Consider the following 19,886-nt stretch of genomic DNA (forward strand, 5'->3'; position numbering starts at 1 on the left):
TTTCTTAGTCAAACAGGACTGGGCAGCTGGTCTTTTTCTTCTGTCTCAGCAGGAGCAAAGACTTGTTATCTTATCTTAGTCAAATGGGATGGTTATTTGGTCTTTCCTTGGCCTTAGCTGAGCAAAGGGGAGACTGGGACAGAAAGGGGCTGGAGCCGGGAGTCTCTATCTGCCTCACCCGCTCTCTGCCTGCTTCTCTATTTGCTATCTCTCTGTGTCAAATAAATAAAATGTTAAAAAAATTTTTAATTAAAAAAACACTCAAAAAACTGGAAATGCAAGAAAACTGATATGATGTAGGCTGAGGGGGGACAGCCAAGAAAGAATTCTTGAGAACTTTTTGATGCAAAAAGGTGTTTGTTTTGTTTTTTAAGAACTTAAGGGCTCCTGGGTGGCTCTGATGAACTTCTAGAATATAGAGGTTAGGTGGGGTGCGGTCCGGAGCCGATGACTAAGAAAGAATTCGTGAGACATCTTTGGTGCAAAATGGTGGTTTATTAAGGCACAGGAACAGGACCTGTGGTCAGAAAGAGCTGCTGCTCCCGGGTGAGGGGTGGCAGGTTATGTACCATGGGGATGGGGGGGGGTAAGGAAAAGGGAGGTTTCAATAGAACTTCCATATACTAAAGAGGGCCTACAAGATACTGGATACCAGAGGCCTTGCCATTGCCAAGGTGGTTTTGCCCTTTAGCAAGGTATTAACATTAAGATGGTTGGGAGATTCCTAAAGAATGTCATGTCCTTTTACTTTGTCCTCAGCCAGCCGGCCAGCCAGCCAGCCTTCTGTTCCCTCATCAGCTCAGTTGGTTAAGCTTCTGCCTTTGGCTCAGGTCATGAGCCCAGGATCCTGGGATCCAGTTCTGAATGGAGCTCCTTGCTTGGTGGGGAGCCTGCTTCTCCCTGTGCCTGCCAGTCCCCCTGCTTGTGCTCTCTTTCTCTCTCTGACAAACAAAGCTAAAAAAATTTTTTAATTTAAAAAAAAAATTAAAAAATTTATTAAATTTTTAATTAATTAATTTTAAAAATAAAAATTTTAAAAATATGATTTTATTTACATATTTGAGAGGGAGGGAAAGAACGAGCATGGGGGTGGGGCAGTGAGGAACAGAGGGAGAGGGAGAAGCAGATTCCCCATGGAGCAGGGAGCCCTACTTGGGGATGTGGAGGCTGATGAAGTTCTAGAACCTAGGTGAGGTTCGGTGGGCTGAGGTCCGGAGCCGATGACCAAGAAAGAATTCTTGAGACATCTTTGGTGCAAAATGGTGGTTTATTAAAGCACGGGGACAGGACCCATGGGCAGAAAGAGCTGCTGCCCCGGGTTGTGAGGGATGGCAGGTTATGTACCATGCGGTTGGGGGAAGGTGAGGGAAAGGGAGGTTTCAATGGAGTTTTCATATGCTAAAGAGGGCCTACAAGGTGCCGGGATACCGGAGGTCTCCCGGCAAGCCATTAACATCAAGATAGTTGGGAGATTCCTGTCTTGCAGGATTGTGATCTCTGCAAGTTAACTATTTATTTTTCTTTTAGGGCAGTCAGGGGTGCCTGAGGAATGTCACACATATTACCGAGGGGAGCAGGTGGAGAGGGGGTGCAAGGTGCCAGCTTTTGGTTTGTTCTCAGCCAGCCTCCTGCTCCCTCATCAGAGGCCAATTAAAACAAGGCTGTACCCACCTCAAGTCTAGCTTTGACATAAGTACAGCCATCTTGGCCCCGGCAGCCATCTTAGGTCTCCATGACCGGTAAATGACCCCTGGCTCCAGGAAGAATGGCCAAAGGATTTGTCTCCGTGACCAGTAAATGACCCCTGGTTCCAGAAGACTGACCAAAGGTTTTGAAAACAAAACACCATACCAAAATCCAATTAGGAATAGGATAGCTTAACGAGGTGATGAATCATGTCAGAAATAGGATAGCTTAAAACTGTAATTAAGTCACAAGAACATAGGGCTGGTGATCGTGGCCCAATCACCTACTGCCAAGTCCACCCCTACTCTGTCTTTAAAAATTCTGACTGTAGGGGTGCCTGGGTGGCTCAGTGGGTTAAAGCCTCTGCCTTCAGCTCAGGTCATGGTCTCGGGGTCCTGGGATCTAGCCCCACATCGGGCTCTCTGCTCAGCAGGGATCCTGCTTTCTCCCTCTCTCTCTGCCTGCCTCTCTGCCTCCTTGTGATCTCTCTGTCAAATAAATAAATAAAATCTTAAAAAAAAAAATCTGACTGTAATCTGGTTCGGGGTCCAAGTCCCTATTCCGCTGTGTCAGGTATACTTGGGCCCAAGCTTAAGCTTGTTGAATAAACCCTTGTGTGATTGCATTGGTGTTGGCTCCTTGATGGTCTCTTGGACACGAAAACTTGGGTGTAACAGGGGCTAGGTCCCAGGATCCTGGGATCATGACCTGAGCCAAAGGCAGATGCTTAACCTACCAAGCCACTGAGGCACCCCAACAGGTGTTTTTATTAAAGCACAGTGGGAAACAGGCCCCATGGGCAGAAAGAGCTACTGGGATTGCGTTCTAAATTCTTTTTTTTTTTTTTTTAAGATTTTGTTTATTTACTTGACAGAGCGCGTAAGCAGAGGAGAAGCAGACTCCCTGCTGAGCAAGGAGCCTGATGGGAGGGCTCCATCCCAGGACCCTGGGATCAGGACCCCAGCAGACCCCAATTGACTGAGCCACCCAGGCACCCCCTGGGATTGTATTCTAAAAAAAGATCCATGACAGTGGTACTTTCTGTTTGGAAAGGGAAAAACACTTTACTGATATTATAAAGATCTGATAGAAACAGAAAGGGAAATCTACACACAGATGAGGGTAACAGCAGTAAATGAGACTAGGACAAAGTTACATCAAATTGGGTACTTACAACATCCAACCTCATTAGCTCGGAAAGACCCAGTGGAAACAGCTGTGCAGGAGTCCCAACCGAGAGGCCTGGGCACAGTGTCCTCCCCTCAAGTGAGACTTCTAATTGACCATCCCCATAAAGCCCTACTTATAGGACAAATGATGGGGTTTGAAGTTAAACATTTGTTCGCCTCCATGGCAGTTTAGAGCGAGCTGCATTCCATGTTACTGTGTTTTTACATTTTCAAGGAGACTGGGCTGTGGGAGCCTACCTCCCCTCCTGGGTCCCATGCCCAGGGGCCAGCTCAGCCTGGAACAGGAGGGGATATGAAGCAAGATTTATATCTCTTGATGTCCAGAACAGAAGGGCCAGTTCTGACCTGGAGGCCAGACTATATATATATATATATATGTGTGTGGTTTTTTTTTCAGACAATATATTTCAAATAACTAGTTTCGCAAAGTCATTCATGCAGCAGGAGCCTCACAAGCAGCATTCCTTAGCCTACCTGGACCCCTGCAGGTCTGGGTGGTCAGTGTTAAGTGTCTGGAGTTGACCACCCCTCAAACAGACAAGAGGAAACCCATGATAATGCAAGTCACACAGCGAGGTTTATTTCCAGCTAGCTGGGGTCCAAGTATCTGCCCGACGTGGCGGGTTTCAACAAGGACCCAGAGCGCTCAAAGCCAAGGGTTTATACAGCATTTTCAAAACATCTAACTCACAGTAATTTTCCATAGTTACATATTTTTGGCTTGCGCCACAACCTGGTGGTTTAACAAGGTAAGCTCTTTTCAAACAGAATTGCGCCACAACCTGGTTGTTTATGATTAAGCTGTTTTTCAGGTTTTAGCTAGTTCCTCTTTTCTCAAAGTCACATATGCAGTTTTGGCCAGGGGTCGCTCAGTAAAATGGCTTCCCGGTCCTTAAGATGGCCGTTCTAATGCGAACCCACTCTTACATTCCCCCCTTTAGTTATGTATAATGAGGAATCCTCCTCATTTACGGAGAAGTTGGAGGGGTCCCCAGGAGCAGGCAAACTCTCATACTGTTGTCTCAAGACCATGAGTTGGACGGTATCAACATGATTTTTTATAAAATTAACAAGCCTATTCAAAATGCAAGGGCCAAAAGTTAAAATAAACACAAGCAAAACAAATGGGCCAACTAAGGTAGACACTAGGGTGGCGAACCAGGGGGACCTATTAAACCAAGCCTCGAACCAGTTTTCCTGTGCCTCCCTTTCCCTCTTTCTCTTGGCTAATCCTCCCCTCACCTTAGCCATAGATTCTTTTATTACCCCCGAGTGGTCAGCATAAAAGCAGCACTCTTCTCCTAACGTGGAACATGGTCCCCCTTGTTGGAGGAACAACAAATCAAGCCCTCTTCTGTTCTGGAGTACTATCTCGGACAGGGAGGTGAGAGATTTTTCTAAATGACTTACAGAGGTCTCTATTCTTTCTAGATCCTCATCTATGGCCACCCTCAGGGGTGTCATTCCTGCTCGTTGAGTAACCAGGGAGGCTATGCCGGTCCCGGCCCAGCTACTCACTCCTCAACTGAACAGGGTAGCAATAGTTAGTGCAGTGATGGGCTCTCTCTTACTTCTCTCGCTTGTGCCTCTATTCCAGTGAGAATACCTGTGTTCCTCGGGGTGGTAGAGGATGCAGGGCATCACAGTCACCAGGATTCAGAATTCCTCAGAGGCATTAAAGACCGAGGATGAGAGGCACGGGGTGAGGCCAGTCTTTGAACATATCCACCATCCATTATTTTCCGGGATTAGCCACTTTGGGCCATCTTTCCAACTAGGGGTGTTATCTATGAAGTTCAAAGACTTCGTTTAACCTGGGACACTTTCCCTAGGCAGGTTCTGTTACCACTCACTCGCTGCAGGGTTAGACGGATTTTACGGTCCCCCCAATGAACATTGAGAGGGGTTCTCATTTGATGATACATTATAGGTGGCATTTAGCCCTACTGCTTCATAAAACGGAGGCTTCACATCGTAACATAGCCAGCACGAGACTGTGAGGTTAGTTAGGGCTGGTGGCGTTAAGGGTCTCATACATAGTACGCATTAGTTTTCACAAGGGGTCCTTGGTGGCCTGTGTAGTAGGTGCTAGGGAGAATACAGAGGTGTTAGTCTGGGGTCTTGTGGTCCCGTTTGTGAGGTTTTTGTTACCTGGGTTCTTGGTAGGGGCGGGAGGAGCCTTTCGCCCGCCCGGAGGAGCCAACACCCTATTTGGACCCACCGGAGTACTACTCTTCTGTACTGCCTCAACCTTTAATCTGACAACAATAGTGGATCCCGCATGTCCCCCGTATTTGTAGAATACTACTCCCCACTGTTTTCCTTGAATCCAATTGTTAACCCCTTCCTGTTTTCCCTGGTCAGTGAACTGAACTCGAATCCTGTCTGAGTCTTGAGGGGAACAAGGACCTCGAAGGAGAGGAACGGTCGCCCCTCTAGGCTTTCCTTGATTAACAAAGGCCAATCGTAGGGAGTCTGGTCGTGAAACTGGCCACCTCCAATCCCCATCATTAGAGGTGACACAGGCCCAACTCTTACAGAAGAAATATTGGACCCCCCCACATTGTGGGTCCTTAGAGTGTCCTGGGCAGGCATAGAATCCATAGCTACGGGCTAAATTGGGTGCCGTGGACTTGTAATCAGGGTTGATGTCTCTGAAGCAGAAGGTTAAGTCTGGCCACCATGTGGATAGTGGGGCCATGCGGGTGGTTTCGTTGAGAGTCCTACCAGTCTTTCCATCGGTCAGGATCCATGTCTGCTTATAAGGCCGATAAGGATTGGTTTCCGCGAGGTTCCTTTTCCAGTCGTTGAGCAAGGTCAGGACCAGCAGCCACTTCATCGTCAGACTGGACTGGAGATGTGGCACGTCCCCGAGGTGTGGAGAGTTGTAGCTTCAGGGGGCTATCAGGGTGTTATCGCACGGTCCACTCCCCGGCTTGTCTCTGCTCCGGCGGGGTGGCCCGGCGCACGTGGGAGTGGTGAACCCAAGGTCCAATGCCGTCAACCTTTAAGGCAGTGGGGGTAACCAGAACAACCACATAAGGACCTTTTCATCTTTCTTCTAAGGTTCGGGACCTGTGTCTCCTTACCCATACCCAATTCCCTGGGACAATGCCATGTTCCGGATTCGGTGTGTCCCTTGTCTCATACAAAGAGCGCACCAGGGGCCAGATTTCACGCTGAACCTCCTCCTGTAGGGCCTTCAGACTTGCCAGATAATTTGGAGCCACATTAGGGTCTTGGTCCGGGAGAGTACGGACAACAATGGGGGATGGTGCCCCATACAGGATTTCAAAGGGAGTTAATCCGTGCACATATGGGGAGTTCCAAACCCGGAAGATAGCATAGGGTAGGAGGGTCACCCAGGCCCTGCCAGTCCTGATGGCCAATTTATTTTTTATTTTTTTATTTTTATTTTTATTTTTTTTAAGATTTTATTTATTTATTTGAGAGAGAGACAGTGAGAGAAAGCATGAGCAAGGAGAAGGTCAGAGAGAGAAGCAGACTCCCCGTGGAGCTGGGAGCCCGATGCGGGACTCGATCCCGGGACTCCAGGATCATGACCTGAGCCGAAGGCAGTCGTCCAACCAACTGAGCCACCCAGGCGTCCCCTGATGGCCAATTTAGACAAGGTCTCCTTCAGGGTTCAATTCATCCTTTTTATCTGCCCTGAGCTCTGGGGATTATATTCACAATGCAACTTCCAATCGGTCCCCACCATTTGGACCCATCCTTGTAGGACTTTGCTGATGAAAGCCGGGCCGTTATTGGACCCTAAAACCTCGGGGACCCCGTATCTGGATATGATCTCTTCCAGTAATGCCTTAGCGACAACCTGGGCAGTCTCTCGTTTCGTGGGGAAGGCTTCCACCCAGCCTGAAAAAGTGTCAACCAATACCAGCAAGTACTTATACCCATACCTCCCAGGTTTTACCTCAGTAAAATCCACCTCCCAGCTCCGTCCCGGTGCTCTCCCCTGTACCCTCGTACCTGTGCGTAGGGGTCCCTTCCTATTGGGTTTCATAGCCTGGCACCCAGCACACTGATCCACGATCTCCTGGATCTGGGTTGTTTGTCAGGAGAACCGGAGGCGGGCGGACTCGAGAACCGTCAGCAATTTTCTCTTCCCTAAATGGGCAGGTTGGAAAGGAGGAACAGTCCTAGTTTTGCCGGCAGTATCAGTCTTTCCTCTGGGTCCCGATGCCACCCATGCTGATCAGGCTTTGGGTAGTGGTGGTTCCGGATCCACTGCAGATCCTCTGGGATGGAGTCAGGTTGCAGGGGCAGGGGTGGGAGCTCGGGTGTGGGCAGGGCGAGTGCCAAAGTTGGTGAAGTTACTGCCGCCTTTTTGGCGGCCTCATCCGCTCGCCGCTTTTCTTCAGCCTCCAAGGTCCGTGCAGACTGGTGTCCAGGGACGTGGACAACTGCTTCTGCACGGCCGCCAGCAGCCTCTGTACCTCTGGGAGATTGCGCAGTTCCTTTCCTTACGCTGTAACAAAACCCTCTCCCGATAGATGGCGCCATGCACATGGACAGTGGCGAAAGCGTAGCGGCTATCGGTGTAGACAGTCACTCGGTTCCCCTCGGCCCGTTCCAGTGCCTCCGCCAGCGCAATCAGTTCGGCCTTCTGGGCTGCGGTCCCCGGGGGAAGTGAGGCACTCCAAATGACATTCCCGTCTTGGCCCACTACCGCTGCACCCGCCCTTCGCACCCCGTCCATAACGAAGCTGCTTTCATCAGTGTACCATATCAACTCACTGTTGGGAAGGGCGGTGTCCTGGAGGTCCGGGCGCACCTGGGTGATTTCTGTCATGATCTCCTGGCAGTCATTCAGGGGGTCTTCCAGATCCGGGGTCGGCAACAGGGTGGCTGGATTCAGTGCAGTTGGTTCCGCAAAGATGATCCGGGGTGCATCTAACAGGAGTCCTTGGTAATGGGTCAGGCGGGCATTGGTCATCCACCTACCAGGGGTATGTTTCAGGACTCCCTCGATCGCATGGGGAGTTACCACCTTCAGATGCTGCCCGAAAGTGAGTTTGTCTTCGTCCTTTACCATCAGGGCTACTGCCACGATGATCCTCAGGCACGGGGGCCATCCTGATGCGACTGGGTCTAGTCTCTTGGATAAGTAGGCAACCGGACGCTTCCATGGCCCCAGGTACTGCATCAGTACCCCTTTCGCTATCCTCCTCCTCTCATCCACGAAGAGGGTGAAGGACTTCAGGGATCTAGCAATGCCAGGACTGGTGCCTCTAAGAGGGCGGTCTTGAGTTCTTCAAAGGCCTTTTGCTGTTTTGGCCCCCAGGCCCAGGGGGCCTTATCCTTGGTTGCCTCATACAGGGGCTTGGCTATCTCAGCATACCCCAGAATCCATAGCCGGCAGTAGCCCGCTGTCCCTAGAAACTCATGGACCTCTCGGGCCGAGGTCGGGACTGGAAGCCTAAGAATAGTCTCTTTCGTGGCCTCTGTTAACCATCTGGTTCCTTCCTTCAATTTTACCCCAGGTAGTGACTGTCTGCCTGCATATTTGGGCTTTCTTTGCACCGGCCGGATAGCCCAATTGTCCCAGCTCCTGGAGGAGGTCTCCAGTGGCCTGTCGGCATTCGGCCTCAGTGGGGGCTGCCAGAAGCAAGTCATCTACATATTGCAGGAGTGTAGCTGAATCATGGCTCCGGCGAAACGAGTCCAGGTCCTGATTTAAGGCTTCATTAAACAGAGTAGGAGAGTTTTTGAAGCCTTGTGGTAGTCTCGTCCAGGTTAACTGTCCGGGGGTTCCCGTACTGTCATCATGCCATTCGAAGGCAAAAATATGTTAGCTGCTGGGTGCCAGGGCTATGCTAAAAAATGCATTCTTTAGGTCTAGGGTGGTTTACCAAACATGTGAACAGGGCAAGTGACTTAGTAAGGTATAAGGGTTGGGGACCGTGGGGTGGATGTCCTCGACCCTCTTATTCACTTCCCTCAAGTCCTGGACTGGCCTGTAATCCTTTCCCCCTGGTTTCTTAACAGGGAGAAGCGGGGTGTTCCAGGCAGAGTGGCAGGTTTTCAGTATCCCGGCTTCTAGGAGGCGGTTAATGTGTGGAGCAATTCCTTTCTGTGCCCTGGTGGACATGGGGATGAGGTACTCGCGGATCCGGATAGGCTGGGCCGAGGCTTTGACCTCGACCACTACTGGTGCTCGGTGGGCTGCTAGGCCCATACCCGCTATCTCCGCCCACTCCTGAGGGTATGTCCTAAACCAGTAATCCATCTCATGGGGCCACTCTGTGGGGGGAGAAGTGTACTGCAGGGCAAACAGGCGATGCTCATCTGCGAGGGACAGGGTCAAGACATGAAGGGGCCGCACTTGGCCATCCATCACTTTGATGCCATCCGGCTCAAAGGAGATACGGGCCTGGACCTTGGTTGGGAGATCACGCCCCAACAAGGGGGCTGGGCATTCAGGGATAACCAGGAAAGAGTGGGTCACTTGGTGGGGGCCCAAGTCCACCTGGCACCTACTGGTCCATCGATAAGCCTTGGACCCAGTTGCCCCCTGCACTAGGCTGGTTTTCTGAGATAAGGGCTCCGTAGGCTTGTTTAAAACTGAGTACTGGGCTCCTGTGTCTACCATGAATCCCATTGGTTTCCCCTCCACATACACAGTTAACCCAAGACTCGGGAAGGGAACCCGAGTCCCCTCGCCCCTAGTCACTGTCCATTCCCGCCAGTAATACCGGAGTGTCCTGTCCAGTCTGGCCCTGGCGCTTGGGGCATTCCCTCTTCCAATGCCCATATTCTTTTTTTTTTTTTTCAAAAGATTTTATTTATTTATTTGAAAGACAAAGATCACAAGTAGGCAGAGAGACAGGCAGAGGGAGAGGAAGGGAAGCAGGCTCCCTGCTGAGCAGAGAGCCCGATGCGGGGCTCGATCCCAGGAACCCTGGGATCATGACCCGAGCTGAAGGCAGAGGTTAACCCACTGAGCCACCCAGGCCCCCCCAACGCCCATATTCTTTGCAGTTTGCGCATTGCCCCCATCTAGCCTGGGCCATGGTTTCTGAGGTCAGGCTGGTCCGGCTAGACCTGGTCCCGCCTGGGCTGTGCCCTGTACCCCTGCCAGCAGGATCTTGGCCATCTCCTTCTGTTGCCTTCTGTTCTCCCTACTCTGATGCTCTCTGTCTTCTTTCCTAAGTCTTTCCTGTAACTCCTGATTCTCCTTTCTGAGCCGATCCTCCCTTTCCTCTGGAGTCTCCCAGTGTTAAAAACTCACTCTGCCACTTTCATCAGATCCCGAATGGTCATTTCCCCTAATCCTTCCTGTTTATATAAGTTCTTTCTAATATCTGGGGCAGCTTGGTTTATAAAGGATATAATCCCAGCTGACTGATTCTCCTCTGCCAGGGGGTCCAAAGGGGTGTACTGCCTATAAGCATCACAGAGGCACTCTAAAAATACGGCCAGGCTTTCACTTTCCCCTTGCATTACAGCTTTTACCTTAACCAAATTGGTGGGGAGACGCCGTAAGAGTCTGGCGGTAAACTCAGAGACGCTCCCTACCTTCCACGTTCCCAAAGTCCCAATCTGGTCTATTCAGGGGGAAGCGCTTGTCAATCAGGTTTGGCAAGGTTGTCAGCTGTCCTTTGTCCCCGGGGACATTCTTTTTGGCCTTGGTGAGGATCCGGAGGATCCGCTCGCACTCTGCACTCTTTGGTGGTGAACAAGGTCTTAAGGAGCTGCTGGCAATCGTCCCAGGTGGGGCTCTGTGTATGCATGACAGACTCAAACAGGTCAGGCCCCTCGGGTCTTCAGAGAAAGGGCGGTTTTGAGCCTTCCAGTTACAGACATCACTGCTTGAAAAGGGCCAATACTGGTAAGATCGCTCCCCATCTAGGCCAGTACCTCCCAGGGCCCATACGGGGAGAATGGGCGCCCCGGCTGAGATGGAGGAGGACCTGAGACGGCTGCCCCTCCCAAGCCCCCTCACTCATCTGCCTCCCCGGCTGTGTTTGAGGAGACCCTGGAGGAGTCTTAAAATATAACCCATGGGAAATTTTACTAGTTACCAAGCACATTTAGACATAGTCTTAAGGAAAAAACACACTGTCAACAGGCCTTTGGGAGAGAGGATGATCTACGGCCTTGAAGCTGAGGGGCGGGGGATGCCCGGCATGCTCAGGGCAGAACGCTGCTGGCTGCTTCATTTTTCCGTTATCTCCTCTTTCTCTCCACAAAAGGCGCCTGTGGCTAGTTAGATAAGTCCTTTGAATGTGCTTGTTCAACTATAAACTTTATACTGCTTGACCAGACCTATTTTGCCCTCCTTCTTGTTTATCTACAAGGCATATGACCAATGTTTGGCCTTCTTCGGCTCTTCTGTGGGTTACTGTTTGGGTTACATTTTAAGTAATACATTGTTCTGAGGGACAGTTGCAGGATTTACTCTATGGATGGAGGTTTCTGTAATCTAATAAAAGCGGGACTGAGGAGTTGTTGGGGCAACAGTCTTCTCTACTATTGTCCCCTGCTCCCTTTCTCTTGCAGCTGACTTGTTTGTGCCTTATTCTTCTCCCATTCGCTGACCCAAAGTGGCAAAATCCTATCCTTGAGTTGTCATGCATAATATGACGCCATATGTACCCACAAGGCACTTTTACAAATCCACAAATCCAGAAACACATTTTAAGTAGCACGGAGTGTAATTATAAGCACCCTTTACACACCCTCCCCAATGGGGTAACCAATCAAATAAACTAGGGAAGGTATTCGGGCACCTGGGTGGCTGAGTCTTGGGGTGTCTGCCTTCAGCTCAGGTCATGATCTCAGTATCCGGGGATCCAGCCTCACACAGGGGGCCCTGCTTCTCCCTTTCCAGCTCCCCTGTGCTTGTGTTCCCTCTCTCACTATCTCCCTGTAAAATAAATAAAGTCTTACAACAAAACAAACCTAGGGAAAGTATTGAGTTGATCAGTTTCATGTCTCACATTATTTATAAATTTATCGATTTTGTTAAAATCTTAAAATAGCACATTCATGGGATGCCTGGGTGGCTCAGCTGGTTAAGCCTCTGCCTTTGGCTCTGGTCATGATCCCAGCGTCCTGGGATCAAGTCCCACATGGGAATCCTTGCTCAGCAGGGAGCCTGCTTCTCCCTCTGCTTGCCGCTGCCCCTGCTTATACTTGTGTGCTCTCTGACAACCAAATAAATAAAATCTTAAAAAAATAGCACACCTGTGGGGACACCTGGGTGGCTCAGTTGGTTAAGCGGCTGCCTTCAGCTCAGGTCATGATCCCAGCGGCCTGGGATCGAGTCCTGCATTGGGCTCCTTGCTCAGCAGGGAGCCTGCTTCTCCCTCTGCCTCTGCCTGCCACTCTGTCTTGTGCTTGCTCTCTCTCTGACAAATAAATAAAATCTTAAAAAAAAAAAAAAATAGCACATCCGTGGAAGGTCATTACATTGTAACAGGAGATAATGTATAGTGGCTCTGTTTTATAAGATTTCTTCTCACAAAGCACTTACTGGAAGAGCATCAGCAGTACCATTAACTATTTTATTTATGTATTTATTTATTTATTTTTAAAGACTTTATTTATTTGACAAAGAGAGATCACAAGTAGGCAGAGAGGCAGGCAGAGAGAGAGGAGGAAGCAGGCTCTCTGTTGAGCGGAGAGCCCGATGCGGGGCTCAATCCCAGGACCCTGAGATCGTGACCTGAGCTGCAGGCAAAGGCTTAACCCACTGAGCCACCCAGGTGCCCCCCCTTTGTTCTTGATTTAAGACTTGGTAAACGACATAAAACTCTGCATATTGGCTACTCATCCCATCTCCATGTGGTTGTGACTTTTTTTTTTTTTTAAGATTTTACTGATTGATTTGAGAGAGCACAAGGGGGGGTGCAGTAGGAGAGGGAGAAGCAGACTCCCTGCTGAGTAGAGAGCCCTATGCCTGATCCCGACCCTGAGATCATGACCTGAGCCGAAGTTAGAGGCTTAACCGACTGAGTCACCCAGACAAGCCTGTTAGGTCTCTCTCTCTCTCCCTCTTTTTTTTTTTTTATTTAAAGATTTTATTTATTTGTCAGAGAGCACACACAGGGAGAGCAGCAGGCAGAGGGAGAAGCAAGCTCCCTGCTGAGTAAGGAGCCTGAGGCGGGACTCAATCCCAGGACCCTGGGGTCAAGACGTTAAGCCAAAAGAGGTTAAGCCAAAAGAGCTTAATCGACTGAGCCACCTGTGTGCCCCTGGAAGGCTCATAGTCAGTTGAGGAACCAACTCTTGGTTATCAGCTCAGGTAATGACTTCATGGATCATGGGATCGAGCCCAGTGTGGGGAGTCAGCTTGAGATTTTCTCTGCCCCTTCCCTTTCTCTCTCTGTGCCTTCCCTTTCTTTAAGTCCGCCATCTTGCTGCGGAGCCGTCGCCCGGGAGACGCTTGGCGTCACCCTAGGTCGTGGCGTCCTTGCCCCTTCCAGCCCCCGCGCGCGTCTGGCCTGAGGCACCCGCGGCTCCGAACCCCGAGGGCGGGAGACCCCGGAGCGGGGGCGGGGGGAGGCTCGTAGCGCGCGCGCCTCTCCCTCCCGCTCCCCCGCCCCCGCGCGCGCTCCCTCCCCTTCCGCCCCTCTCCCGCGGCCCGAGCGCTGCTCTCTCAGGCCTGGGGGGTCGAGGGAGCGAGCGAGCCACGGGTCCCGCTTTCCCTCCTCCCGACCCGCGTGGGGACTCGCAGGCCCGGCTCCCTCCCCGCCCGTGGGTACGACGGATTTGAAAGCGCGGCCGGAGAGCCGGGGGCGGACCTAGCGGCTGCCCCGAGGGCCGAGAGGCCGGGACGCCGGGCGGGCTCGGGTGGCATCCCAGCTGGCACCCCGAGCCCGGCCGGCGGAGCAAACGCGGCGTCGCCAAGGCGGCAGTGGCTGACACAGACTGGAAGGTTCTCATGGCAACGGAGACGGGCCCCTCTCTCTCTCTCTTTTTTAAAGATTTTATTTATTGGGGCGCCTGGGTGGCTCGGTGGGTTAAAGCCTCTGCCTTTGGCTCAGGTCCTAATCCCAGGGTTCTGGGATCGAGCCCCGCATCGGGCTCTCTGCTTGGCATGGAGCCTACTTCCTCCTCTTTCTCTGCCTGCCTCTCTGCCTACTTGTGATCTCTATCTGTCAAATTAAAAAAAAAAAAAAAAAGATTTTATTTGTTTGAGAGAAAGAGAGTGTGCAATGTGCAAGAGAGAGCATGAGTGGGGTGGGAAGGGGCAGAGGGTGAGGGAGAAGCAGACTCCCCACAGAGCAGGGAGCCCTATTGAAATAGACAGGAATGGGATAAAATACAATAAATAAAATAATGTGAGGAATGGGCTTAGGAGAATCAAAAGATGGCCACTGCAGAGAAACCTTGTGACCGTGGTCAGTCCTGTGACAAAGATCAGCAGTTTTATGTTTAGACATTCTTGTGGTTATCTTTGTTAGAATAGCTCTTGCAGCAGTTTCAGAATGATTATAAAATTTTAACTGCTTGTCTACACAAAATGGTCCATTTACACATCTTGTGACCCCACAAATAACTAACTTCCATCTGCTTCTGTGAAACCAACTTGCTTGCTCTGAGATACATACTCTGACAATTTTTGCCTTTATAAGCTTCAAACCCCTGCTGCTTGAGGCTGCACTTTGAGTTCCTGAATCCGGAGTGCAGCCTTGATGTCAGAATAAAGTCTCTGACTTTGTGTAAAATTTTAACCCGTGTCAGAGTGGTGAATCCTGAACGACCTTAAGCCCGTAACACCTATGAAGGACTGGATCCCAGGACTCCAGGATCGTGACCTGAGCCAAAGGCAGATACTTAACCGACTGAACCACCCATGCACACTGTAACATCTTTTTAAGATGGGAACTGTAAACTACATCCTTCCACGATGAGCATTATTAATATCTTTTGCCATTCTGTCAGTAAACCAAGTATGCTATTTTTCTTCTGTGAATTGATCACAGGGCTTCCCCCACAGGATAGGGGAACTAGCTAATGGAACATCATTAGAATACATTGACTAATTGGAGTGAGTAGCCGTGTCATTCATTTCTTCATGCCCATGTGATACTCCTTTATGCTAGGCTTAGCCTTATCTCATATATACCATTTCCATTTAATTATACTCACTTCCTGGGCGTGTCCAATCTTATGAGTAGTGGGGTTTCCTTAAATCCACGTCATAACAGGAATGAGGCCTCATCCACACATCCTGACTTCCAGTTACAGGTTCCCTTTCAACTAGTGACCAGCAGAATGCCAGTAATTTTCTCCAGATGGAGTATAAGACATACTACTTGAAGGAAGCTTCCTAGTGCAGAATCCTAAAGATAGCCGCTTACCACCTTGTTTTTGCCTTAGACTCCAATGAGCACATTCCCCTTCTACTGAGACCCGTGGGTCTGAGAGAGCCAGGTCTAATGGGCCATAAATCTAAAGCAGTCTAAATAGCCAGTTTTGCTTACTGAAAGGCCTGTTTTGTGGTGGCCTTTTGGCCATGAAGCCCTTTGTCTTGATCATTATCTTCCATAAATCAGGCGTGGAAAAGCTGTCAACTTTCCCACGAGCCACCCTGGCTTTAAGAAGGGCCAGAAACATTATCTTTCCTGGAAACCCGGGTTTTCTTTACTTGTGGTTTATCACAGGGAGCTAATCCCTAATCTCCCAATTCACCTAACTGGGTTAATTTTTTTCCACTACTGCTACTGCCCCTCGGAACAATGTGTTACTTAAACTATAACCCCTGGAGGATTTTACTAGTTACCAAGCACATTCAGATATGGCCTTAAGAAAAACATATACTGGCAACAGGTCTTTGGGGAGGAGGAGGATATGCGACCGTGAAGCTGGGCAGTTGAGGATGCCTGCCTGCTCAGGGTGGAAAGAAAACCACCTGCTTTCCTTTTCCTTTCTCTTCCCAGAAGTGCCCTTTGTTATTTAGATGAGTCCTTTGCATGTGCTTGGTTAACTATAAACTTTATCCTCCTTCTTGTTTGTCCACAAGACATGTGATTACTGTTTGACCTTCATTGGTTCTTCTGTTGGCTACTGTTTCTATCTAATAAAAGTGAGACTGTGGAGTTGCTCGAGGCAGCAGTCTTTTCGACTGTTGTTCCGTGTTCCCAATCTCTTGCAGCTGACTTGTTTGTGCCTAATTCTTTTCCCGTTCGCCGACTGGAAGTGGCATACTACCCCATCAATGAGGACGTCAGTGTCGTTAAACAGTAAAGTCATGGTTACCTGCTTATGTGCGGGAGGAGTGGTGTTAATTACTCGATTTCTGATTTGGATAGTAAGTGACAGTTTGTTAATGAATCTGCCAATCCCCCCAAAACAGCATGATTCATGGCCTCGTGTCACAATTTTGGCACACAGTCTTTTAAAGAAGACCAAGGTCTGGGATTCCTGGGTGGCTCAGTCAGCTTTCTGCTCAGGGCAAGATCCGAGGGTTCTCAGATCAAGTCCCACATCAGTCTCAGTGGGGAGCTTCTGCTTTCCTTCTGCCTACCTCTCCCCCTGCTTGTGTTCTCTGACAAGTAAATCTAAATAATGATAATAATAAAAGAATACCAAGGTCTGTGCGCAGCAGGCCATGTGTCCTCTATAGGGTGTTTGTCAGGGGCTCCACAGATGGATGATTCTAACAGAGGAGTTCCATCCATGGGCTTCCCATGGGGCATTCCCATGAGGCACTTGACTCCAATCTCACAGTTCATTCCTGTGAAATGGTTACAAATTTCTTTTCTTTTTAAATTTATTTATTTGACAGAGCGCACACAAGCAGGGGAGTGGGAGAGGGAGAAGCAGATACCCGCCCCCGCTGCTGAACAGGGAGCCCGACACTGGACTCGATCCCAGGACCGGGGGATCATGACCTGAGCCAAGGACAGATGCCTAACCGAGCCACCCCGGTGTCCCTATTTTATCTTCTCTTCATTGAAATCGAGTTTACTGGGCCGTGCTGTCACAATCTCAACTGGAGCAGCAATACTGACAGAGCTGTAAATATTTTCCTTTGAAATCACAACAGTCCAATATAGGGTGTCTCTGTAGTAAAAGCCGCCTTCCTGACTGAGGAAATTGGTTGCCATGGTAACAAAGAGGCAAATGACCTCTAGAGGAGACCCAAGCCAGGAGGCCCTGGAAGATGGAAAGTTACTAACAATAAGCTAGAGATAACCAGAAGCCCTACTGGGAGCAAGAGATAACCGTAACCAGCCCTTTCTGCTCCTTTAAACAGGCTTCCTGCCATAGGCTCCTTGCACTACTATTCCTGCTCTAAGCAGCCCCAGTTCCCCCAGTTCAAACCCACCTACCAGCAGGCAGCACTGCCCTTGGAAACTGACTGCCCGCAGTCCCTATAAAAGCCCTGTAACCCCATTGCCCGGGGTCCAGAACTTGGAGCACGAGCTCAGCTGGGTCCGCCGGGGTAAAATAAATCCGAGTTTTCTTACTTCTCTGAGTGTCACTTGGTCTCTCACAGGTCTGATTATTTTCTGCAACAGTAACAGTTAAAGGAGCAAGTGGCTGAAAATCGTTTTTCATTCCCAGCATGGTTCCTTCCGTTTTCACAAAACACCAACACTCCTGACAGGCAAAATAACAAAAAAAAACTCTGTGGATACTCTAGAATTCCCAGATACAATCTTACTGGCTTCATTAATCCATCTCCCCACACCACCCTATCATCTGATCCCAACCCAAAATATTTTGATTCGGGGTGATGAAATTCTAGAATCTAGAATCTGGGGTGAGGTCTAGAGCCGATGACCAAGAAAGAATTCTTGAGACATCTTTGGTGCAAAATGGTTGTTTATTAAAGCATGGGGACAGGACCTATGGGCAGGAAGAGATGCTGCCCCGATACCCTGAGGAGTGACTGATTATATACACAGGAGTTGGGTAGGTGAGGACAAAGGGGGTGTTCAGAAGGGCTGTCACGGTAAAGAAGACTGTCAGAATACTGGAGGCCTGGTTATTGTCCAGCCAAGGCTGTTTTTCCCCTCTAATGAGGCACTAACATGAAGATAGTTGGAATTTCCTGGTGGAATGTCACATTCCTCCTATCACACATCTTGTCAGTGAGCTTTAGGTTTAGAAGAAATTTAACTTAATTTACATTTCCTTCTGCCTCAGCCTCTTTCAGTTTTATGGAGGGGAGGGCAATGTTGATGTTAGTGATGTGGGAAACAGAGGCAGAAGAAAAATTATTAAATTTCCTTACCTACTGACAAGCCCTTAAAACAGGAAGAAGTGACTCTCCTCTAGGGACTCAACTACCCCCACCTTAAGGCCTTGCTTGGGGCAAAGGGCAATCCTAGCCTGACTGACCCCCTACCCTCAACCAGGATCCTGTAAGTCTACTTTAACTATTCCTTTGGAAACTTTATCTCTAAACCTCCAAGATAGTGTTGACAATCATTCCCAAGCATATGGCCCACTGATAGACATCTAAAGGTCTCATGAGAAAGTTTTGTTACTGGTAATAAATAACCTTTTCCCCAAACAATAGCTAGCCCCTCAAGGTCCTAGAAAAATAAAATTTTTAAAGATTTTATCCATTTGACAGAGATCACAGAGAAGGAGGCAGAGAAAGAGGAGGAAGCAGGCCCCCTGCTGAGCAGAGCAGGGGCTCGATGTGGGGCTCGATTCCAGGACCCTGGGACCATGACCTGAGCCGAAGGCAGAGGCTTTAACCCACTGAGCCACCCAGGTGCCCCAAGATCCTAGAAATCTTGCTTCCAAAATTCTTTAGAGACTTAGGCCATCCCTAACCCCCTCCAAACTTACAAGTATATAATAGACCTCTCCTCACATCCCCGGGGCAGCTTCTATTCCTGCCCCTGGATCCTGTCCCTGTGCTTTAACAAAACCACCTTTTTGCACCAAAGATGTCTTGAGAATTCTTTGGCGACCTCCCCCGACCCAACCTCACCTAGATCCTAGAACTTCATTATCAGGGCTTTAGGAACTGAGTTACTCGTCTCTGGAAGTTGGGCTATTGATAAGATAGCTTTGTTGTAAATCACTAGGCCATTTGTAAACCGAGGGAGACTCCAGTCTTGCAGGATTGTGATCTCAACAAGTTAACTATTTGTTTTTCTTGTAGGGCAGCCAGGAGTGCCTGAGGAATGTCACACATGTCACTGAGGTTGGGGGTGGTGGTGGTATAAGGTGTCAGCTTTTGCTTTGTCCTCAGCCAGCCTTCTGCTCCCTCATCAGGGGCACGTGGGTGGCTCAGTCCGTTAAGCCTCTGCCTTCCGCTCAGGTCCTGATCCCAGGATCCTGGGATTAAGCCCCTCTCCTGGGGCGCTCTGCTCAGTGGGGAGCCTGCTTCTCCCTCTTCCTCTGCCTGCCGCTTGCCTGCTTGTGCTCTCTGTCAAATAAATAAAATCTTTTAAAAATATTTTGATTCAACCCACCTCTTGCTGTGAATCTCCCCTCTCTTTGGATGGATGCAGTGGTACAGTGTCATTCCATAGTTCTTCATGACTGTTCACAGGAGCCAGGAGCCAGAATAGAGCAAGTAACACCCCCATACCCCGTTCGGACACTGATGTAGTTTTGGAATATAGGTGAGTCCCTGCTTCCTCATCAGTTTCTCCCCGAAACAGAAAAGGGATGTCGTGAATCCTGTCCACTAGCCAATTTCACTGGAAAGAAAAGATTCATGATAGCTGTACTGAGGGGAACAGAAGGCTAGCTGAGCACAGCGCAGAAGCTGACACCCCACAACCCCACCCCCATGGGAGAGATGCGACTTTCCTCAGGCACTCCAGGCTTCCCTAAAGCTAAGGGAAGGAAAAACAAATGGGCAGCTGATAGAGATCACAATCCTGGCAGGTGCGAGTCTCCCTCAGTTTACAAATGTCTCAGCAATCTACAAAAACAAAGCATTTCTATCCATCGCTTATCTTCCAGAAGGAAATGTAGATACAATGAACTGTCCTTAGGACCTGCAGCACATGGACAGATACTGGAAGTGGGCAGAGTACCACAGTCCTCCAGGAAGCTCCCAAC

General features: G+C 49.5%; 1 pseudogene; it reads right to left on the reverse strand.

Annotated features, from left to right (window-relative positions):
• Nucleotides 1-7,010: 7,010 nt before the first annotated feature.
• On the reverse strand, nt 7,011-10,771 carry LOC116878320 (annotated as a pseudogene).
• Between the last annotated feature and the right edge of the window lie 9,115 nt (nt 10,772-19,886).

Source organism: Lontra canadensis, unplaced genomic scaffold (genome assembly GCF_010015895.1).
Source record: "Lontra canadensis isolate GAN:19392208 unplaced genomic scaffold, GSC_riverotter_1.0 scaffold57, whole genome shotgun sequence".
In the NCBI taxonomy this organism is placed as follows: domain Eukaryota; kingdom Metazoa; phylum Chordata; class Mammalia; order Carnivora; family Mustelidae; genus Lontra; species Lontra canadensis.